Here is a 25,340-nt window from a genome sequence, read left to right as displayed (position 1 = left end):
AATAACTTGCCTGCTGAGATAAGGAGCTTTGATAAGGTTACTTCTCTAAAAATAGCACTAAATACAATAAAATATATAATTATGAAGATTTCTTTTAACTCACTCTCTATAGGCCTAACTTTGCATCATATATATATGTTGTTTTCAGAAGATACACATTTGACGTCATGGTGTATCATATATATGTGGATGTGGGTGCGGGTGGGTGGGTGGATGGGTGGATGTGTGTGTGGGGGTGCAGGTTTTAAAGTTCTGGCTTTGAATGTGATAATGCATTCAAATTTCTAGTTCTCCTTTTTTGCATTTATTATCTTTTTTTTTCAGCCAAAGACAAGGTTTATTAAAACATCCATCAAGTTGGGCAGACTCTTAAGGAGTCTTAAGGCTATTGGCTAGATTTTAAGAATCTAGGCATCTTAATTAAGATGGACTTTATATACAGAAAGACTGTGGGAGGGATCTAGGAGTGGCCAAGTAGTGTATGAGGAAATAGAATTCCAGGGACCTGGACCAAGGTGTCCAAGGGAGAATGGAGTCTAGATAGGATTAAGGTGAAAAGTAGCCTGGGACCATAGGGAGGTAAGATAATGGAGGGCTAGGCTAGATTAAGGTTAACTGAATTGGGATATTGGGTGTAGCCACAATGAAAAGCCAATTGAAGTGATTATAGCCTAGGCAAAAGCCAGAGATTTGTCCATGTGGGAAAGTCCAGGGTTTTCCTTTTTTGGGGTCTACATCCTATCCTCATCATGCCCCCCTCAAACAAATGGGACCCAAATTTTTTGGGGTACTGGGCAAAGGTCTTGGCTTTTGAAACTGCTTCCTGCTGGCAAGGGGTAGAGCTGTCCCTGCCTCGAGGGGGTCCCAAAGAGGAGGTTGACTGGAACCAAACATAAGCTGCATCCAAGGAATGATGGGGGTATATTGGCTGGTACCTGCTGTTTGCTACCAACTGTAGGTGAATGGCCCATAATCTGGAAGACACAAATCTGACAGAAAAAACTGCAGGGCCCAGATATAAAGCAGGGACTAGATTTAGGGCCCAAATATGAGAGGATAAAACATCCTCAGCTCTTTGGATTCAGATAATTCAGTTTTCCAACCATGCAGTATCAAATCCACCTCATAGCCAGACTCAGGGATAGCCAGGTGGGTAACACCCCCTTTCAAAAGAACACAATGAGGAAACTGAGCCAGGAGGATCCCATCTTAGACTGAGGCTAAAATTGTCCTCTCAGCTTTTCCCAATGCTGACTTCCCACTAGTATCACATTCTCTCTGAGTAGCTTGCGGCATGTCTCAGATGATGGATTATTGATTTATTGGTGGATTATTATGACCCATTAGACAACTCAAAATAAAATCCTACTAGCTTTTACCTCAAACAGCAAGTTCCACTAATCAATCACAGTTTAGGAAAAACTTTTCCAGGATCTACATCTCAAATTTAAATTTGTCTGGTATAAAAAGCCAATCTTTATAGATTATTCCTATATAATGGTAAATTCTTAGCAAGACAAAACCCAAACAAGCTTTTTGGCAAGTTTATACATTAAAACAATGGCCAGCAATAGCCAAGTTATTTTAGGGGTAACTAAATTATGAAAAGTTGCTTGACATAACTGATAGAAAAAGTTCACCAATTTGAAACTTGAAACAAACTCATTACCAATTACGTGACTTCAATTTTGTTAAATGAATTTACAAATTACTTTACACAGAGAATCAACATTTCATCATTAACAGCAAAAGCTACAAATTTAAAAGAGTATGCTTACCCAAGTTCAGTGGTCAGATTCTTTACCTTGAGCAAGATGTGCTGAACCTGGGTGATGCTTCCAGGCAAAGGTTGCCCTATGGCCCAAGGCCATTGCCAGGGAGACCCACTATAGCTGCTGCCCCTCCCCCCTCCTTCCTTTCCCAGGTGGAGGAGGGAAAAATCAAAGGTGAGGGGTAAAGGGTGAAACTCTCTTCTCCTATGAGAGGGGTTAACAGATACCCTCTTGACTCAAGGGAAGGGAGTGACCAGGGTTGTAAGGAGGTATTTCAAAACTCCTTAATGATCAAACACAAAACCTCCAGACTCTGCCAAGGTATTTTTAGCTGTTCTAACTTTTCCCTGTAACCTCCATGAAGGAGAAGTCAAGGGTGTAGAGGGAAGAGAGTAAGTAAGCCTCAGGGAACCAAAAATCATCTGCAGTTTTCCCCAATTCCCTAGCACCAAGAGAATTCACAGAATTGGGCACACATTTCCAGATAGGGCATCTGTCCTTGTCTTCTATGCTGCAGAAGGTGTACCCATGTTCATGGCCTCAAACTGACCCAGTGGACCAAGAGCCTGAGAGCATCAGGCTGAGTGCAAGACAACCTCATAACTGTCTGCCTGAAAAGCACCTCCAAGCCTTGGTGCTTGGAGAGTGACTCCAACTGCAGAGCAAGAAAGTGGGGGAGGCTTACATACCTTCCAGTCTTAGCTAGAGAAGAACTTGGGGTTAGGCAGTTTCCCCATACAGGCCATCAAAATATTGAGATTTAGGGGCTTGGGTTGCTGGGACCCCAAAATCACAACAGGCAGGTCCTGTCCAAAATAATTCAACCCAAGACTTCTTTCAGCCAAAGACAAGGTTTATTAAAACATCTGTCATATTGGACAGACTCTTAAGGAGACTGAATATTAGTAGGTTATTAGCTAGATTTTAAGAATCTAAGCAGCATTTATTATCTTTCAATCAAAACTTATCTCACTCTTTGAACCCTCATAGAACTTTTTCACTTATGATATACCATATTTTACTTCTTATTATGCTATTTTTGTATATGGTATCTTTTCTGCTATATTATGAGTTTCTTCAGTACATGCTTCATTCACCTTTGTATTCATCACAGAGCCACCTAACACATTGTGTAGCACATAGTACGTGCCCAATAAGTAAGAGCTAAAGGAATGAGGGACTAATATCTAATCAATCTCTGGAAGTTATTTATTGCTGGGGATTAATAGTGATTTTTATGAATATTCCAACACACTGCTTTAGGGTTCATTTCCGAGTGGACTTCTTTCATATATGTAAACATAAACTTTCAAATATTTGAATATAAATGTTAATGTATGTAAATATAATTTTTCAAAATTTGTACATTCATGTATTTGTAATTTATCTCTAGGTGTTCTGAACTAAGAATATTGAAGTTAATATAACCTTACTGTTTTCTGTAGTTACAAATGCATGCAAACAGACTCTTTCAGCACTATATTGGAATAAAAAAAATTCAGATTTATTCATTTTGGGAAACTTTATCTTTGCATGACAAATCCACAAACATTTCTCGAGAAAATTCCACTATTAGCTGGCTTCGTGTAATTAATGTTGAAGTTGAAGAAGCTTAGGCAATATAAAATCTAAGTGGACAGGTAAATAGAGATATAGATTCATTCTAATGTTTATGTAGGTGGACTAACTGTGATTCAAAGCATCTGAACAAACATTAGTTCCAAATTAAACCACATCAGTAAATTACTTATCTCTCTGTAATAATCACTTTGCTTTTATTCCTGCATTTGATCAAATCTACTTTGCTTTAAATATTAATTCCAACTAGAAAAATGAATGTGCATTACAATCACTGAACTGAACATATTGTGTAACCCTCTTGATGTGTGAAATGATTCAAGTATACAACCACTATGATTCTTCTTGGTCTAATTATGAGTACAGTGTTTTCTTGGATGTAGGTGCCAGCTCCCCTTTCTACTATCCCCTTTCCCTTTTGCCTTTCTCTTCTGTTCTGTTCCCTTCTCTTTTCTCTCCTTCTTCTTCATTTCAACATCTCTTAAGTTTTCACCTCACACTGAACAGATTGAGAAAGATGACAAAAGAAAGAAATATTGTTGGAGGAACTATGGGAACATAAGTAATATGTTTGCTACTACATTGTGAGAGGGGCTGCAAATAGGTCTAATGGTTCTGGACAATAACTTGGTAGTATGAGACAAAAACCACTAAAATAATTATTTTTTATTCATATATCTAGACGATATATGCCAGATATTTTTTGTTTTGTTTTTCTCTTAAAGAACAGTCTTAACCCCAAAGCACTCTGGTCCCAGAACAAGTCCTACTTGGTCATTGATTGGCTCAGAATGAATGTAAATCTCAATTATTTCTGTTTTGGCCAGAAATCATGAGGGTCTTGCTCTCCCAGATCTATTTCTTTTTTAAACAGTTCATTCTTTGCCTCATTTTTTTATGGGTACTACCTTAGTCAAACTGAGACCTGTTAAAGATCTTATCTTGCAAAGGTCAATGTCCCCACTGCATTCTGGACCATCTCCAGTTGTCCTGATCCATATCTGGCCACTGGACACAGATAGCTCAGGAGGAAAAAGTAAAGCTGGTGACTTTATACCATCTTCCCTCACTCAGATCCAGTTCACTTGCATGTCATGTCGTCACCTCCCTGATGTCATGGTCCTCTTTGATAACAAAGAACAAACAGCAAGCAGCAGCAAGCCAGATATATGCAACTATTGGGTACATACATATACACACAAGGAGAGGACAGAAACTCTCTCTCTCTCTCTCTCTCTCTCTCTGTCTCTCTGTCTCTCTCTCTCTCTCTCTCTCTCTCTCTCTATATATATATATATATATATATATGTATTATATATATACACACACACACACACACACACACACACACACATATGTATGTATGTGCATACACACACACATACATACATATATATATGCAAAAATATTCAGGGTGGGTACATAATGATCAGGGAATGGGTGATCAAACTGTGGAATATGATTTAATTGGTTAGTATTGTCCCACAAGTTATTATGAGTAAGAGGAATTCATAGAAATATGGGCATGCTCATATATACCAACACAGAGTAAAAGAAGTAAAACCATTTCTCTGAGGCTTTCTAAATTTCTAAAGGTCTAAAGACATTTCTAAATGCTGTCACTCTTTGGATATTTTAATCTAGAGAGCTGTTGTAATTATTCAGATAATTCAAGCAAAGGGAGAAGAGATTAGCCCATTAATTGAAATTTATATCAATCGGTAAATTCCTTACTCAGGATTAAGTCATATAAAACACTAAACACAATTTAAAGATTGAAAGAAAATAAGTAGGAATGAATGGGTTTCATTTTTTAATAGCATAACTATTCTTTTTAAAGCAAAATGATGCATTTAATTGTTAGTCTCATATGAGTTTAAATGCTTTTTTTTTTATCTCATTGCTTCATCTTTTATTAAAGAATGGATACCTGATCTTAACACTTAGAGGATAATAATTTTACCATCTCTGAGCTGGCTACCTAAGGGACTTATTAAATATACATGATGAGCTTATACTTACACCAAAGAAAAGGTATTATTAACAAAGAAAAAGAGGGCAATGATTTATTATTCCAGCTGTTACCTGGGTTCTCTATTCATTTATAATCTGATGATAGTAACATAGTAAATGTTCGTGTGATTAAAGTATACAAAAATATATTTGATTTTCCCATGTCACCATAGCTAGTCCCTAGAAAGTATTAGTAAGACCTTTTGGCCTACCTTTAAAAATATGTTTTAATCTTTATTAAATTGCCACAGTGCTTGAGGCAAAGGGAAAAAAAAATGTGCTTTAGAGAAAGGGGTTCCAAATATAGGCAAGAAGATTTGGGCAAAGCAAAGTACATTAACTCTTTAATCACAATGTCAAATAATTATCTGAATAATTACAACAGCTCTCTAGATTAAAATATCCAAAGAGTAAGCATTTAGAAATGTCTTTAGACCTTTAGAAATTTAGAAAGCCTCAGAGAAATGGTTTAAATACAAGTGTTGCCTGAATTTATACATTTGTTAATAAGAATAAATCGCAATTTATATAATCAATCAGTTCCACTATTTATTTCTTAGGTGAAGCACACATACACATATATTCACACACACACATACACACACACACACACACACACACCCCATCATCAAAATCTAAGTTTCATTTTCAAAATATATTAAACTACTTCCTCTCTACTCCCAGCATGTGGGCTTTATTTGGCACAGACAATCAAAATCAGGAAATAGTGTATTCAATACCCATTTGTTAATCAGCAGATTCTTAGAATTTAGACTTCCTTGCATAATACAGCATGCAAGATATTTAACATATTCTGAGCAAAATCCACTACTCTAAGCTTAATCATGCTATTTAATTGCTAGGCTTAATTTGAAAATAATTGTTCACAGCAATTAAGTAAATGCCCCAATTTAATTAACAGACTTTCTAATTAGAACCTACAACATAAAAGTGCTAATGTTGCTTCATTAGGTTTGATTTACTGTATCTAATACTACTTTTTTTTATTATCTTTTTAGTTTTAACCTGAAATTGTGTTTCAGGGTTAATTATGCTTGGTTCTGTTAAATATCCAGTAGGACTTAGGGCTAAATTAGAGAACAGAAATGTCTATTATTAAATTTTCATTTTAACTTCCTATATTATATGTAGATTGGGACCAACATTTTGAAACCTCCTCATTGTAGAATAGTTGAGATCAATTAGAGAAAATTTCATTTGGCTTGGATTGTAAGCAACCAGGTTTTTAAAAATTGAATATGTTCTTTCACATATGGTATCCAATTGTATTACACAGTCATAACCAGGAGCTAAAATGTTATATTCTTCTTCCTTTGAAACTATATGAAACTGGCAATGGAGGGGGGTGGAAGGTGACTTGGGTTAATGATCATTATCATGGTATAATATGGTATCATTAGCAGCCCTCAGTTATAAAAACTATAGTATTCTACCAAAGAACTTGGATACTGGTATGCCAGTTTTCTTCAGCTTTATATATTTTTGCCAAAAAGAAAGCACTCTAGATGCCTACATTTTCAAGACAATATAGTACAATATTCATTTGAAAAATCATGACTGCATCCTTAATAATAACAACACATTATTTGAAGGGTCTGTGAGGTTGGATACCCCTTCCTTTCATGTAGATCTCGTCTTCGTTTTATTTTGGCCTTTAAGAGTTAATGTGAATTGAAACACCAATAGTGAGTCTCTTAGTGAGGAAGACATAGTCTACAATACCAGACCCATATTCAACACTTTCCAGGTCTGGTAGGACTTGCCAGAGATTTTGCTCTTCTGCATATAGTAGCCTTAGAAATCCTAGGTTTACTTCCAAGCCTCAATGAGGCACTCACGTAAAACTTTGCATGGGGAAATGGTATATGTAATTTATAACTGTAGCAAAACAATGAGTTTGGTAGCCATAAGGCCATATAAAAACAGCTACTGAAAGGCTTTTGTGACATTACCAAAATATAAATACCTTATGCATAAAATGTAGCTGTAGATTATATTAGGATGACAACTACCCAATGAATACCACTTGCTTAACTTTCCACCTAATATTTACTTAAAAACAAACTAATGCAGTTTTAAGAGAAAAATTCTTTATGAAAAAATTGTATCCTTATAGTAATCTAAAGCTGGTTAGGTCTGAAAAATAAGTAGGTCAAATGCTGCACTACTGTCATGTTCACACTTGTTCAAATCCCTAACATCCCCCTACTTTTACTTTTAGTTCTTTTCCACTAAGTCCAAACTGGAAGCCTATTTTTAGACAAGAGACTCTCCTGTATATTTCTTCTCACCCTTATTCATCTCTCCAAATGACCAAAACAAATAAGGACACATAAGTATAAATAAAAAGCAGAGGTGTAAGATTGCATTGGTAAGCACAAAACCATAAACCAATATTCTGCCAAAGATGCTTTATGCTTGGGTCATGCTATAACACAGTCTCTGAAGAACTGAGATTAAAGTCATTCAAATCCCTGGAGCAGTACACAGTCAATAAGCATTTAGTAAGAGCTTACTATGTGATAAGCCCTAGTGATACAAATAGAGGCAAAAACAGACCCTGTCCTCCATCAGAGGGTAGGATTTGATCTCAGTCTTTAAGGAAGCCAGGGGAACTAAGGTAAAGATGAGAAGGCAATGCAATCCAATACTCGATGGGAGACAGTAAGTACAAAGGCACGGAGATAGTACATGGAAGAACATGTGCTATGCACAGGAAGAAGGCCATCATAGGTAGATCATGGAGGGGAATAAAGTATAAGAAAATTTGAAAAATTGGGAGTGTCTAGGCTATTCAAAACCTCTAAACTAAGATGTTTAAATGCCACACAAAGCATCTTATGTCATGAGCAGACTGCAATATATCACCAGCTGAGAATTACACAGGAGAAACATTGAAGAGAATAGGCTAATTACATTGCAAAAGTCAAAGATGACCTATTGTCAGCACATTTGCCCTCTAGTATGCATAAAATGTCATGAGATGTAGAAAAAGGCACTGCACCTGTTGGATGGAAGCCTTGTTGGTGATTTATGGGAAGACAGAGACAATAATAATAATTGTAGTTATTAACTGCCCATTTACTTTGCATTCTGATGTCATGCACATCATAGAGTGCCTATGGGATGGTCCAAATCTGTTCTTCAATGACCTCAAAGTTAGTTTGTGCTAGTTAGCTTCTCTATAATTTATTGTGTGAAGGACCAGGGAATGCTGATAGCTTGGGTAACTCCCAACTGAGATTGTTGGTTCTAAATGACCCATGGAGAATGGGCTAGTTGGACTGAGCAAATACAAATTCTTGTTCATTGCACTTTGCCATGAATTATTTGTTATTGTTGCTGTTCAGCCATTTCAGTCATGTCTGACTCTTCATGACCCTTTGGGGTTTTCTTGGCAAAGATATTGGGGTGTTTTACCATTTTCTTCCACAGCTCATTTTACAAATGAAGATACTGAAGCAAACAGGGTTAAGTAACCTGCCCAGGGTCACACAGCTAGTAAGTGTCTGAGGCCAAATTTGAACTCAGCACTTCATGATTTCAGGCCCAGCACTCTATCTAGTGTGCCACCTATCTGTCCTGAAATGAATTATAAGTGTTACTGAAGACTTGATGTCAAATTAAGAAATAGCTAATAGCAGTACATTCACAATTTCCAAGTTTGGACCAATGTGATACAAGTTCTTCCTCACTCTCATGGAGTTTCTTATTCCATTTCATGCCAGAGAATTTCAAGGTATTATCAGTGATTCACTGTTTAATGAAATATTGCTATGCTGTAAGAAACAGAAAATTGTTTAGAGAAGCATTGAAGACACTGATTCAGAGCAAAGTAAGAAGAACAAGGAACATAAGGTGCAGAATGACTATAATAGTATAAATTGAAGGGGGGAAAATGAAAATGAACACCTGTAATCATAATGAGCAAGATTGGCCCCAGAGGAAAGTTGAAAAATTCCATCTCCCATCCATAATTGAGGAAGTCGGGGACTGCAAATGGGGAATAATTCAAATACTCAGACTTGTTCATTATGTCTTAAAGATTTGTTTAACTGTGTTATTCCAGATTCCCTTTTACTCTATTGATTATCTTCCATTTATTTTGTGTATGTATTTGTTGTTGACATGTTGTCTCCCCCATTAAACTGTTAGCTCCTCAAGAGCAAGAAGTGGTTTTTGTCTTTCTTTGTATCCCCAATGCTTAGCATAGTGCCTGGCACAGAGTGAGCATTTAAAGAATATTTATTGACTATTGAATGACTAACTTTTGAAATTTCTGTTCTTTTTTAACCAAGGAGTGTTTATTGGGTATAATAAGGAGGAGAAATATGTTTGGGAAATAATATGTAAAAGTAAAAGGTATCAATAAAATAAGATTTTGTTTTTCTAAAACAAAGCAGGTTAAAAATAATTTTCTCTGTACTTTATTCTGCTTTTTGGGACATGGCTTCAAAAAGTAGGATCCAATGAAGGAATCAATGGAAAGAGTTAAATCTGTCAACAGTTTCTTCAGGGTCTCCTTTTCTATGTTAACTTTGAATTTCAAAGGGTTCTATGTTCCATTAGGTATTATTTGAATTCCCCTTGTCTTATAATGTTTAAAATAATCTGTACTTTTTTTTAAAATTTGATAGTCATCCTTTCTCCTAATTTAACTCCCCATCCTATTTATTTGTCTATTTGTACTCCAGGATTTTAACTAAACTTTCTTCCATTTGAAATCTTTCATATTTTGGCAACTCCCACCCTTTTATCCTGTTGTTATTCACTTTCCAACTCCTTCCCAACTACCTCCTTCGCCAGTAGGGTCAGACTACAAAGCTATCTATGTCTCTTCCCAACTTGGGGAAGTTACTTTTCACTAGTCCCTTTTCTAACTGTCTTTTTGGGGTACAGGAATGGTACCAGGAAAGCTGATCAGGTGACAAGGTTTAATTTTAATATTTGATCATTCAATGAACATTTGTTAACCACCTACTATGAATATAACACTGTGCTAGGTGGTGAAGTTACAAAAACAAAAATTATTTTGTTCCCTGAAGGAGCTTACATTCACCTAAGGATATGCCTATAAATAAATGAGCAAATACTAGGTAGATTTATAAAAGTAATGTAATTTTAGTAAGAAAAAACCTAGAAATAATGGGGGGCATCATAACCTTCTGTATGTAGAAAGTAGAAGCTAGGGGAAGCTCGTTGGTACAGTGGATAGAGCACCGGCCCTGATGAAAACTCAGGAGAACCTGAGTTTGAATCCAGCATCAGATACTTAACACTTGCTAGCTGTATGACCTTGGGAAAGTCACTTAACCCCATTGCCTAGCCAAAAAAAAACCCAACAGTAGAAGCTCAGCTGTGCTTTGAGTACATCTTGGGATTTTATGAGGCAGAAGTGAGGAGAGAGTTCATTCCAAACAGGATAGACAACTAGATATACAAGTGCATGAAAGCAGGAGATGGAATGTCAAACAGTGGAAGCTTTAAACATACTTTGATCAGGTCAGGGAGTCAAGGAAGAAGAAAATCTAAAATAAGATTGAAAAGGTATAGTAGGTGGGACAAAGATTATAGAGGCTGTCAGGCTGAAGAATTTGGATCTTATCCTCAAGGCATTTGAGAAACACTGAAGATTTTTGAGTATGGTCGTGATGTAGGTTTGATCTCTATTTTAGGAATATCAATTTGGCAGCTACATAAAAGTCAGATTGTAGAGAGGAGAGACTAAGGTTTGGATATAGTTTTTACTTTGATTTAATAATGTTATGACTGATTATGTGTGACAAATATTAGATTCTCTAAATATGTAGAAATTGAACCATAATTAATGAAACAGACTATTCAGGCTAAAAGTAAACAGCATGAAACATTGGATCTACTAGACAAGTATCTGGATTTCTTTATTTTTCAACCTAACAATGTCAAGATAACAAGTATTTATTAAGCACTTCCTACTTGCCAAACCTTGTACTAAGTGAAGAGGATACAAATACAAGCAAAAAGAAAGGGAAATCTCTACCCTCAAAGAGCTTACATTCTAAGTAAGGAAAACAACATAGAAAAGGAAGCTGAAAAGTGAGTGATAGAGGGAAAAGGAAAGGGTGAGGATGAGGGATATGGAGTTCAAATCCAGAAGTTTAGAAGCACAAACAAGATGAGAATCAAAGTTGTCCTGCTTGGCCAATCTCTCAAATAGAGGCCTTAGGAGATAGATGCTGATGGAGAAAGGGCCAGCATGGCCAAAGGATCTTCCAACTGAACCTAATTTAACCTTGGGAACCATTTTTGAATAGAATTTCTTCTATATGAGTGCTTTTTAATAATACTTCCAAATTTCTTGTTCTTTTTCTTTTTAGTCAACCAAGAGGAGAGGATATATAACCAAAATGACATTTGAATGGATTAGCATTGTTTTAGAATGGACAGTGTATTATTCTGCTGTAGAGACATGGAGGCCCATATGGGCCTTTAATAGTCCTGTTAAGTCAGTGTCTCAGAATCTAAAAGCCCATGAGATTTATAAAAGTGTAAGTATTCAAGTTCATTAACTGCTTTTAAATTTTCATCTTTATCATTATATTTAACAATCATGTTATCTTATTCAGGACTAGGACTTTATGGTGGTCATCACCAGAGATGGCCTTTAGAAGTATGGACAGCATGCCAGAAGAAAAGTAATTAATGGGGAACATTTATCACCCTTACATTTTCCACCATATTCTGACAGATTTGGGTTATTAGAAAAAGTGTAGAACACTGGATTTTTCTTTTAGCTCCTCAAAAATCCCTCAATATGTAGTGTCTTCAGTATGTGGCAAGGACAGTGCCATTTTTCACAACAGCAATTTAAAAAAAAAGTTTCATTTTATACCTTTGCTATTTAAATGCCAATTCTATTTCTAATCTGTCATATTTAAATTGTTCTTCAACTTTTAGTTTAGATTTGAAAAAACAGGTGTGTAATCATGAGGCTAAAAGGTCTAATAGCAGTTGATGTTTACATAGTACTTTGTAGTTTAAAAGGCATTTTCCTCAGAACACTCCTGTAAGGTAGAAAATAGATTTTTTGTTATGCCCATTATACTGAGGAGGAAACTAAAGTTCAGAGGGATTATATGATTTGTCATAATCCAAGGTCAATTGCAAGTGTTAGCACTTTCTGTAACAGGATTAACCTGAATTCAGCTCCAATATCTTTAGCCCTGCATTAGGTTTCTTTATTGAATCATTTTTAAAATCTCTTAATTCAGTCCCCATACCTCTATGCAGAGTTATGCTTAAACCTACAGAGATTCATTTATCCACATTTAAATGTCTCTTTCCCCTCTTTCTGTTGTTATGGAACTTAGAGAGTAGTTCAAAAGAATCAAGTAGGCCAGAAATGTGTAAAGAAAGAGATACATTTTAACTCCCATAAAAGACAGACAAAGGCCTAAAATCAAGTACCTGGGGGCAAAATCTAGGGAGGGGAAGCAAAAATGGAAGGTTTCAGGACAAGGGATACTACTGGACATCAATCACCATGAAGAGATAACCTGAGCCTTAGGTATGGTGATCTTCAGACCACAGTAGGAAGAAGAAAATGGAGTCAGGAATGGTCTTTGGAGACAAGTCACTCACAGTTGGTATACCTAACTTATCAAAGTTCCTTCCTTTTTACCTAATCAATATGTAGGCCTTCTGGGGTCCTGTAATTTCCACAAATCTGTAGCTTGATGAGGCATACAAGGTCATAGATTTTATGTTGAGGAACTGGAATTTTGCTCCCATGTTTCTATTTCAAGTCTTATCTCTGATGCCACCAGCAGTGGCTTTCTGGGGTTTGGCTGGTGAATCTAACAGAGAAAATAAGCACAATGTGTGGATGTTCCTCGAAAAGCAGGAAAACTGTCCACATCTAGTGTAGTTTTAAGGGCCAGCAAAGAAGTCCAGAGAACGGAGAGGGGTTTTTGGATTATCCTAATTGGGCTGTGCCCTCTAGGAAAGATATAAATTAAGAGACCCTTAATGGCAAGCACAATAACTAGGTTAGCTTATCTGTAAGTATCTCTAAGCTCTGAGTCTTCTTTTGCCCTGCTTCCCCCCAGGGCCTAGCACTGAAAGGATGTCAGGAAGACCCTTCAATGATAGTAGTATCCATGAGGTATAGAGGTTAGGGGTCCTGGAATCCCAAAATCATGACACTTGGGTCCCGCCTAAAAGAATTTAACCCAAGCCTTTCAGCCAAAAACAAGGTTACTGAAGATTCAACACATTAGCTGGACTCTTAAGGAATCTGAGAGTCTGTGGGCTATTGGCTAGATTGTGAAAATCTGCACAGTGGCTAGATTTTAGGAATCCGAGCATCTTAATGGAAGCAAGATGGACTTTATACATAGAAAGACTGTGAGAGGGATCAAGGAGTGGCCAGGTATTCCATAAGGTAATAGAATTCCAGGAAATGGAGGATCTAGATAGGACCTGGGAAGTGGCCTGGGGCCATAGAGAGGCAAGACAATGGAGGGGAGATTGGGTCTAGCCTAATAAAAGGCCAGTTGATGGGATTATAGCCTCAGGCAAAAACCAAAGATTTGACCCATCAGTACTAACCAGGTTAGCTTTGTTTTAAGAAGGAACTGTTGTAAACATGTTATATCAAGGTTGCAAGAAAAACTCAGAGATTAGTTTTGATCAAATAAAGAGGATCAGAGGTGACCCTGGAAAGAGAAGACAATGAACAAAGGGAAATCCTAATCATAGAAAATAAGCATTAAAGATTATGGTATGGGCAGCTAGTTGGCCCAGTGAATAAAGCACCAGCCCCAGAGTCAGGAGGATTTGAGTTCAAATCCAGCCTCAGACACTTACTGCCTATGTGACCCTGGGCAAGTCACTTAACCACAACTGACTTAAAACAAAAAAATAAAGATTATAGTGATGAACCTACAGTACATAACAAATGTCCTCTCATTTTAAATTACATATGGTTTTACATATGGATATGGACTGTGCATGTCATAGGATGGCTAGAAATGCCTAATCTGCATGGCCTATTTAGTGAGGCCTACTCATGAAGGAGTTGTGTGCATGTGTGAGAGAGAGAGAGAGATGATAGATGGAATGGGAGTATGGATGATTGAGAGGAGTGTCATAAAGAAAGAGATAGAAGGGGGAATGAGGAGGATAAATCTTATGCATTATTTCTGAGAAGCAGAACTGACTTATAAGCAAAAATCACTGCCTGTCCTATGTCTAAACTGAGGTATGAGGGAAAATAAAATATCTCAGGTGAATCTTTAAAAGTAATAAAAGGAGGCCATAATTGGAATACAGGTTCAAGATCTAACATTTTCAAACATTTCTTAAGGACTTACTATATGCAAATCTGGGGACAATATGGCACAACGTATAGAGTTCTGGACTGAAAGAGAAGACCTGGGTTCAACTATTGCCTCCAACACTTAGTAGCTGTATGAGAACAGGACAGTCATTTAACTTCAGTGAGGCACAGGAATCTCGCTAAGCCTTAAAAGTTAGTAATTTTCAATCACAGTACAATCTGTTGGTGGAGGAAGATGTCATACTGACAAAATCTCAGATTCTTGCTTAGTAAAACAATACATTGCAATTGAGGGAAATATTAAGTTAAAGAAGAAGATAAATTCCCTACCTTCAGAGAATTTATTGTCTATGAAAGAAATAGATCTGAGCATTGACTTTCAGAAGAGACTTCTTCATAGGCCACAACACCTCTAAACAATCCTTACTCTCAATAAATTTTCCCTGTAATGTATCCTAAAATATTTTTTATAAAATGCCCTCCTTTCTTTCATCTAATTATAAGATTCAATTTTGAGGGGGAAAAAAAGATTCAGTTTTAGTTTTCCCAGTGTTTCAAGAGGATGGAAATTTCTAAATTGGTTGATATCATATCCACTTGGTTCAAGGATATCCTTTTCAGTCATGATATGCTTTCTTGATATGGTAAGACTTGCTTCTTCCGTATTCCCGCATAATTTAGTAATAGTCACAGATAGCCAGCTTTCCAACTTCTAACTAGAGTATGTGATTATGTGAAATATAAAATCTCCAAAGAAAATGTACTGGAGCCTCACAAGCAATGATTCTTAAACAGAGCAATTTGCTTTAGGTCCATGAAAATGGCTATATATTTTTCAGTCTTTCAAATTTAATTAACAAATTTATTTTTAAAGCATATGTAAAGTCAACTGTATAAAATCAGTTGCATTTATAGTATTTACATATAGTTTGCTCATTTTCTCCTCCGTTAAAACAAAATATATTTCTCTGTCTTCATTATTCTTCTTCATACTCTTTAACTGCTAAAAAAAAATGCTCATAAGCAATTCTTATTCCCTGTCTTGAGAAAACAGTATTTAACCCAAAGGGATAAATTGCAAATGGTGGACATCCAGGCCTTTATTTGGCCACCTGGGTGGGGAAGATTACTTCTTCATTTTTTTTTCCTCTATTCACACTTCTTCAAACTAGACTGTTTTCAAAGCAGAGTAGCATAGGCCTATCACTTTTATGTCCAAATGCATTACCATACCTGGCAATGTGAAGATAGGAAACCATTTGGGAATTGAATTAAGGAATGCAAAGCACAAGGATATGACTGTTGGGAAGACATTCTGAGCCTTATTGCTCTTCCATCCCACCTTCACAGAGTATGTCTTTTTTTTTTCAAGAATACTTGAAATTGAGCTGACTGAATCTATTTCTAACACATGTTTTTAATGAGGACAACTCATTCTCTAGACTTACTTTATTAAACTCTAAAATAAGTGCTGTGGACTGGATAATGGCCTGCTCATGGAGACATTTTTCATCTAAAGTTTCATAGATTATTAAATGAAAGCTTTCTAATTCATAAGCTAACTTCTATACAGCTACCAATAACAAACTGTAGTAACCATAGACAGATATTTTAGAGTGAATGAATATGGAATTAAATTAGCCATTAAATGACCTGATTATGTTAGAAACTGACTTTCCCTTTAAGCATCTTCCTGAGGTCAGACAGGTTGTCTACACATAAATCAGTTAAAAGAATAATCATTTGAATTATCAAAATTGGTTGTTTGGAGTAAGATAATGGGGGCAGGAGGATAGGGAGGATGGAATTAAATTTAAAAATTAAATAATTGCTCTTTGACTGAAATAGATTCTTTATTCCCTACCCTTCAACCCCAGCCATAGTGTATTATTCCTAAAATCCTTAAGTGTTTATTAAGGTCTATATACTGAGAACTTTATGAGAGAGGATTTTGAAATTTCAATTATAAAATTATTTTCAGTAATTTCAATTTAATTTTCAGCTAAATTTAATTTCAATTAAATTCAATTATATTTCAATTCTATTGGTTCTTAACTGCCAACCAAAGGGCAGTTGCATTGTGCACTTTTATTTATGTAGTACAGTTTTCTCTTTAAAAAAATTTAATTAATTTTATTTTCAATGTTCACAGAATAATGTAGGAATAGTGAGGAAGGGAAAGAGAAGGGAATAAGCATTATATTGTACTATGTGCCAGGCATTGTGCTAAAGTGCTTCACAAATGCTATTGTATAGAGATTATTAAAAAGTCTTTCCACTTACATATGAAATCAAATCACAAAAGATTATCTCCTTGTAATACTTATCTCCTACAGTGAGCATTCCTGAAGCAGTTTGGAGCTACCCTGGTCAGTTTTCAGCTGTACAGAATCCCTTTGATATCTATTAATCTCTATCTCTAAACATGCCACCCCTCTTTTTTTTTTTCTTGGTCAACAAGGATTTGTAAAGTATTACTGTCTCTATGCATATTTCTCATAGTGGACTATAAATCTATTTAAAATGGTAAATATTATCAAAATAAATGAATGGAAGACTTCAGAAGATTTCAATTGCTAGAGAAAAGGGAGATTTAGCTACTTGGGTGTTTTCTGTCTTCAAAGGTTTCTCACTCTCAGTTCTTATAGATTTTTGGCATTTGGCTGTTTTGCCCTGCAAGATCCCATGGTAGAGGTTTTATGAAGGAAAAGAGAGAGGATGAAGAACTGTTAAGACATAAAGAGAGGGATTAAAATTCATCCCATACTGTTCATGGCCAGCTATATATAACTTACAATAAAACTTTGAAAAAGTATCAAAGTTGTTCCCTAAAAGAGAAGATTATTTTCTATCATGCTCTATTCTTCTAAGATGTAACTTTCATCAGCTTTCAGTCCTGATAGCTTTGTCTACTGTGTTTTTCCCCTGTAAATTGCTGCATTCTAGTCATTAGCCATGGAAAAAGAGTACCACACACAAAAGGATAAGTCATATTGCTTATATTAATGGAATAGCAGAAAAAGCTGAGTTTGTAGGGGAGATTTCCCTTTGTAATAGAAAGCCATTGTAATAGAAAGGCTAATTCAAATTAATTCAGTCATTTAATTCCCCTCAGAATACCCTTAAGTGCCTACTATGCACAATGCATGGTAATTATTTAGAAATCAGGCTTACAAAAATCCTGAAGCTGCAGTTAGATGCACTAAACATTTGAGGAAAGCAGCATATCTGCCTGCTTAATGTCCTGAAGTAAATAGAGCTCAGTGAATGATGGACCTGAACTATGTCAGTTGACTTAGCTCTGTGGTGTAATGGAAAGGACACTGCATTTGGACTTAAAAGATAGAGATTCAAATCAATGGCTCTGCAATTACTCAGAGTTGGGAAACTCAGAATGTTTTGATCTGTAAAATTAGGTTGGACTAACTTCACCCACGCAACAAGTACTTATTAATCATCTACCATATTTATTTATAACACTGTTCTAATTGTTGGGGTTATCAAATAAAAAGCAGAAAAACACCCCTTGCCCTAAATTCTTGTGGCAGCTGGCTGGCACAATAGATAGAATCTGGCTGGAGCTCTGGACATGGAGTTAAGAAGACCTGAGTTCAAATCCAAACTCAGACACCATCAGCAGAACCCTAAACAAGTTATCTAACCTCTGTCTACCTCAGTTTCCTCAACTATAAAATGAAGATCATAATAGCATCTACCTCCTACAGTTGTGAGGATGGGGTTATATTTGTAAAGAACTTAGGTCTTTTATATAATAAGGTCTTATTAAATGTTTATTTCCTTCCTTCTAGGAGATATTAGAATATTTTAATAGACAATTATTTAGATAGATAAATAGATAATAATTTAATGATAATTAAAATATATTTTGAGAAAGACAATAATGAGATGTAGCAGGAAAGCTTCTTGTAGGAATAGACAACAAAGTTAAGTCTTAAAGGAGGCTGAAGGTCTTAAGAGGTGGAGGTGAGGAGGGGATATATTCCAGGCATGGGGCATGGAGGCAGGATATAGAATGCTGAGTCTTTGTGCTTGTGGGTCACTTCGATTAGAATGTAATGTGCATAAAGGAGAGCAAGGTGTAGTAATTTGGGAAATGTAGGCTAGATCCAGACAGTGAAGAGCTTTAAATGCCAAGCTGAGGAATATATCTTTTATCTGAGAGAAAGGAGTGAGCCACTGAATATTCTTGAGCAGAGGTGTCAAATTCATTTCCTGAGGCAGGAAGAATACAATCTGAACCACATTAAAATGTAATTGGGGAAGGTTTGACCAAAAAAAATAAAAATGTGGTTTCCTGTTTCATGAACAAAATGATGTAAATTAGAAAATTTCTCCAACAACCTTTCAAACCTCTCCTAAGCAGAAATTATGCAAGAAAGACAAAGTAACTTCAGCTGTTTCCATGGTTTAGAACTCCCAGAATCCAAAAGAAGTAATGATGAGTGATGACCCTGAATTCATTCACCCTTCACCCCCCATCTCCCATGATATTGGGAGTGAGAATACACTAGCAGAGGCAAGGGCATGACACAGTCTTTTGTCCAAACCACCCCTGCATCCAGTTCTTTCTTTCCTCTTTATAGTATCATGGAGACCCTGGCTTTAGGCTAAGGAAGTATGCTTGGTCCTCAACAGCCAGCTCGGCCACAGCCCTTGAGGAATAGTGGCCTGGGAAGTACCGGTAGCAGGGGACAGCTCACCAGAACAAGTCACCCTACATATGGTTGTGGAACTGTCTGGCACTCTACAAAGCCTGAAGCTAGTTCTGACCAAACATATGTCACTCAGGTAGAGATCTAGGCTGATGAACCATAAAATGCTCATCTTTCAAAGAGATACCTTGAGATTCAGCCCCTAGGGCAATCACAAATCACAATCAGAGGGAAGACAGAAAATAAGTGATAAGGAGAATAACAGACAAAAAGCTGAAATTACAAAAGCTTTCTGAAAGAAGAAAATCAAAGACCTAGAATATAAACAGGTACATCAACAGGAAAAACACAATAACAGCAAGCAATACGGCCTCCAGATCTTGGAAACAAGTTCAGGTATTTGTGAATAAACACTCTGGTGGGAGGGAGGAGTGGGGAAGAATAATCCAATACATCAAACAGAGAACCTTGTGGAATTTGAGGAGAATGTGTATTATTTGCCATTGGTACATAATGTGTAAATCTAGAATTATGTGATTAGAAGTTGCTTACACCCAGAATGTCACCTGACCTCAGTAACTCTCCAGGAATGTCAGAGATGGCTACAATGAATTTTGGGTTCCTCTAAGTCCTGGATCCACCCAAAGTATTATTATTTTGGATCTCCACACCCAGGACTGATTTAGGGCCCACCTAAGCTTGTGATTTGGGTTGCCATCATTCACTTCCTGTGTGACTCATATATGAATGCCTTTAACAAAATCCTAGAGGGAGCCATACATCCTTTCTGGCTTGCTCTTCTTTAGCAAACAACTTAATAATTTTTTTTTAAAAACTATTTCAGATTTTGAACAACAATATAGTGTCAGAAGTCGGGTTCCTTTTTGGTTACCCTGATCTAAATAGCATGGGTCCTAGGAGACCATGGAAACTAAGCATGTCTTTGCAAAGGTTAAAGCACTATATCAGGGGTCCTTAAACTTTTTGATGTGTCTTGGATTCTTTTCACAATCTGATGACACTTATGGACTACTTTTCAGAGCAATATTTTTAAACAATTGTTGAATACAGTAAATTTCAGGTAGGGATTAGTGAAAATCAATCTGTACTTTTTTTTTTCCCATCCAAGTTCACGGAGTTCTTATGAAAGCTATCCACAGATCCCTTTGGATCATCCACAAATCTCAGGTTAAGAATCATTGCTGTATATGAATATGTTAATATTATTTTCAACCATTACATTTGGAATACTATACCATTGAGGGTTTCTGTGGCTCTTCGCTTTCCAGAGTGGGTTAGAGTAGGCCTACATGACATACAGCCCATGGGACCACTTGCAAATAATATGGAGAATATAAAATAAAATGAAGAAATAGCGAGTGCTTAGTCATCATTGTGCCTGTCATGTTACTTGGCATGTGGGTTGCCACTGCACACTGTCTCCTGTTTTTCACATGACCTATGGCAACCAACCATTGTCAGTCTGTCTGTAGTCTGAGAGGAGTGAGAGTCATATCTTTTTGCTTTGTTTTCAGTCATTACTGTCATTGAACAGGGACAGAGTGAGTGCAGCCAGACACCAATGCAGCTGAGGTCCACTATGTGATAAATGTAAGGACTTGTTCCCTTCCCTCACAGAATGGCCGTCCTCCAAGTTACATAAATGTCTGGTACTCTCTCCAAGGTCAGACACTCAGTTCAGTATTTCTTTGTATGTGAGCAGTTGCTGTGAAGATTTTTTGGTTCTAACACTAAAGTTTTGGGGTGACTTTATAAAATGGGTAATAAAAAGAAATGGAAGTTTGAATCATAACATGTAGCATTTAATCCAGAGTGGACAAATAGATACTTGTTTACTTACATGAGAGACAAAGTACTGTGCCTTGTTTGCCAAGAAGTAATGGCCATTCCAACTGAACACAATCTTTATCACCATTTGGAATCAAAACATCTGGACACCAATGAAAAATAAATTAGAGCATCCCAATTGTTGAAAAATCTCAGTGGGAAACAATGGTTTTTCAAGAAAGTAAACTCAGAAAATGAGGTAGCTACTAAGGTTTATTTTCAGATTTCTAAAGAAATTGCTGCTGCTGGGAAGTCTTTTACTGAAGGTGACTTCATAAAGAAGTGTTTGCTGATTGTAGTTTCTGGATTATGTACCAATAAAAAAAAGTGTTTTTGAAAATATAAATTTGTCCTGTATGACTGTGCAGCAAAGAGTAACTGACATATACGATAACCTTAAAGATCTGTTGAATCAGAAGGCAAATTAATTCAGCTATTATTCTTTAGCAATGGATGAGAGCACTGATTTGACAAATACTGCTTAACTTCTAATTTTCATTCAAGGTGTTGATGGCAACTGTGAAGTAACCAAGGAATTGACTGGTTTGTACTTCATGTGAGGTCAAACTATTGGAAAAGAAACCACAAATCAAGTGAACAAGTGTGTAACTGAAAATTCAGGCATAAGGTTTGAATGCTTAGTGGCCATTTGCACAGATGGTACTCCATCTATGTGTGGGAAAAAACTTGGAGCAATAACCCTCATTGAAGAGTTTGCTGGCAAAAAAAAAAATGACTAAGGATCATTGCATTGTAAACTGGCAAGTGTTACACAGCAAAGTTTTAAGTTGTCAGTGGAAATTTTGATTATAAGCTGTATTTGTTCAAGGAGACTAAAACATAGGTTATTTTAAGCATTTCTTGAAGAGGTTGGTGACACCTACAATGATGTACTCTATCACATAGAAGTTTGATGGTTGAGCTGTGGAAGGGTATTGCAATGTTTTGTTTCTCTCAAAGAAGAAATCATTTAATTCTTAGACAATGACTTAAAAATTTTCCAGACCTGCATAATGAAATTTGGAATAATGACCTGTATTTTTTATGTGACATCACAAGCCATCTAAATGAATTGAATTTATAGCTTTAAGAGAAAAGCCAACTTATTTTTCAAATTATTGTTGCAGTAAAGACTTTCAAAATGAAACTGAAGGGGCAACTAGGTGTCGCAGTGGATAGAGCTCTGGCTTTGGAGTCAGGAGGACCTGAGTTCAAATCCAGCCTCATAAACACAACATTTACTAGGTGTGTGACCCTAGGCAAGTCACTTAACCCCATTGCCTAATGGAAAAAAAATGAAACCAAAGCTATTCAAAAGCCAATTGTCAAAAGGAGAAATTGCCACTTTATTACATGTATGATTCATTTTGTTGTGTAAGAATGCCTAGTTAGGAGAAAAATATCCAAATAACATTGAACTTTTAATCCAGGAGTTTGACAGAAGACTGACACTATCCAGAGAAGATGACATTAAATTTAAGTTAATTGAAGATTCTTTGTGGATCCACAGGAACTCCCCACACATTTACAGCTAGAGGGTATTGAACTTCAGTGCTCAACAGTTTACTTAAATAAACACAGAGAAACCAGCCTTCAAGATTTCTACAAGAGTTTGGACAAGGGAAAGTTTAAAAATCTGCAAGATGGGCTCAGATTCTTAAAATCTAGCCAATAGCTCACTAATGTTCAGAATCCTTCAGAGTCTGCCCAATGTGATGGATGTTCTAATAAACCTTGTCTTTGGCTGAAAGAAGTCTTGGGTTGAATTATTTTGGACAGGACCTGCCTGTTGTGATTTTGGGGTCCCAGAACCCCTAAACACCTAAACCTTAATATTTTAGTGACCCATACAGGGAAACCCCAATTTCTTCTCCAGTTGAGACTGGAAGGTATGTAAGCCTCCTCACTCCCCCAAACCCTTGCTCTGCAGTTTGGGTCACTCTCCAAGCACCAAGGCTTGGAAGTGCTTTCTGAGCAGACAGTTACTAGGCTGTCTTGCACTCACCTGATGCTATCAGGCTCTTGGTCCACTAGGTCGGTTTCAGGCCATGGACCTGGGTACACCTTCTACAGCATAGAGGACAAGGACAGACACTGTATCTGGAAGTGTATGCCCAATTCTGTTCATTCTCTCTGCACTAGAGAATTGGGGCAAACTGCAGTTGCTTTTTGGTTCCCTGAGGCTTACTTATTCTCTTCCCTCTACACCCCTGAATCATCCTTCATTGAGGTTACAGGGAAAAGTTAGAACAGCTAAAAAATATCTTGGCAGATTCTGGAGGTTTTGTGATTGATCATTAAGGAGTTTTGAAACTCCTCCTAACAACCCTGGCCATTCCTTTCTCCCACTCCCTTCCCTTGAGTCAAGAAGGTATCTGTTAACCCCTATCACAGGAGAAGAATTTCACCTTTACCCCTCACCTTTGATTTTGTCTTCACCCACCTGGGAAAGGAAGGTGGGGCATCAGCTACAGTGTGGGCCCCCCCTGGCAATGGCTTTGGGCCCTAGGGCAACCTTTTCCTGGAAGCATAAACCAGGTTCAGCACATCTTGCTCAAGATAAAGAAGCTGGACTCTGAACTTGGGTAAGCATGCTCTTTTAAAATTGTAGTTTTCACTATTAATGATGAGATATTGATTCTCTGTGTAAAGTAATTTGGAAATGAATTTAACAAAATTGAAGTCACCTGATTGGTAATGAGTTTATTTCAAGTTTCAAATAAGTGAACTTTTTGTATCAGTTATGTCAAGGACTTTTCATAATTTCATTGCCATTAAAATAACTTGGCTATTGTAGGTTATTGTTTTAATGTGTAAACTTGCCAAACAGCATGTTTGGGTTTTCTCTTGCTGAGAATTTGCAAGTATATAGAAATAATCTCTAATGATTGACTTTTTATACCAGGACAAATTTAAGTTTGAGATATAAATCCTAGAAAAGTTTTCCTAAACTGTGATTAGCGAAGCTTGCTGTGTGAGGTAAAATCTCATGGGATTTTATTTTTGCTTGTCTCATGGATCTTAATAATCCATCGATAAATCAATAATCCGCCCTCTGAGACCTGCCACAAGCTACTCAGAGAGAATGTGATAGTGGCAGGAAGTCAGCATTGGGAAAAACTGAGAGGACAATTTTAGCCTTAGTCTAAGATGGGAGCCTCCTGGCTCAGTTTCCTCATTATGTTCCTTTGAAAGGTAATGTTAGGGGCAGCTAGGTGGCACAGTGGATAGAGCACCGGCCCTGAAGTCAGGAGGACCTGAGTTCAAATCCAGTATCAGACCAAACACTTGACACGTACTAGCTGTGTGACCCTGGGCAAGTCTCTTAACCCCAACTGACTAAAAAAAAAAAGGTAATTTTACCCACCTGGCTATTTCTGAGTATGGCTATGAGGTGGATTTGATACTGCATGGTTGGAAAACTGAATTATCTGAATCCAGACAGAGCCAAGGATGTTTTTATCTTGTCGTATCTGGGCCCTGAAGTCTTTTCTGTCAGATTTGTGTCTTTCAGACTACAGGCCATTCACCTACAATTGATAGCAAACAGCAGGTTACCAGCCAATGTCCCCCCATGGCTTCCTGGATGCAGCCTGTGCTAGATTCCAGTCAACTTCCTCTTTGGGACCCCCTTGAGGCAGGAACAGCTCTACACCCCTTGCCAGCAGGAAGCAGTTTCAAAAGCCAAGACCTTTGCCCCTTACCCCAAAAGAATTTGTGTCCCATTTGCTCGAGGGGGGGATGATGGGGTTGAGATCTAGACCCGAGAAAGGAAAAAAACCTGACTTTCCCACCTGGCCAAATCTCTGGCTTTTGCCTGAGGCTATAATCCTATCAACTGGCCTTTTGTTATTGCCTACACCCAACCTCCCAATTCTGTGACCCTATACTTTGCCTAGTCTTCCATTGTCTCATTTCCCTATGCCCCCAGCCATTTCCTACCCTTAATCCTAGCTAGGTTCCATTCTCTCTTGGCCATGTGGTCCAGGTCCCAGGAGTTCTGTTCACTACAGCTTACTGGCCACTCCGACCCAGATCTTCCTTAGACCCCTTCTCCAGTCACTCCAAACTACTTGGCCACTCCTAGATCCCTCCCATAGTCTTTCTGTATATAAG

The sequence above is a fragment of the Phascolarctos cinereus genome, unplaced genomic scaffold (genome assembly GCF_003287225.1).
Source record: "Phascolarctos cinereus isolate Bilbo 61053 unplaced genomic scaffold, phaCin_HiC Scaffold_4;HRSCAF=312, whole genome shotgun sequence".
Taxonomy (NCBI): Eukaryota; Metazoa; Chordata; class Mammalia; order Diprotodontia; family Phascolarctidae; genus Phascolarctos; species Phascolarctos cinereus.
The sequence above is the reverse complement of the archived record's forward strand: the minus strand, read 5'-3'. Positions refer to the sequence as shown.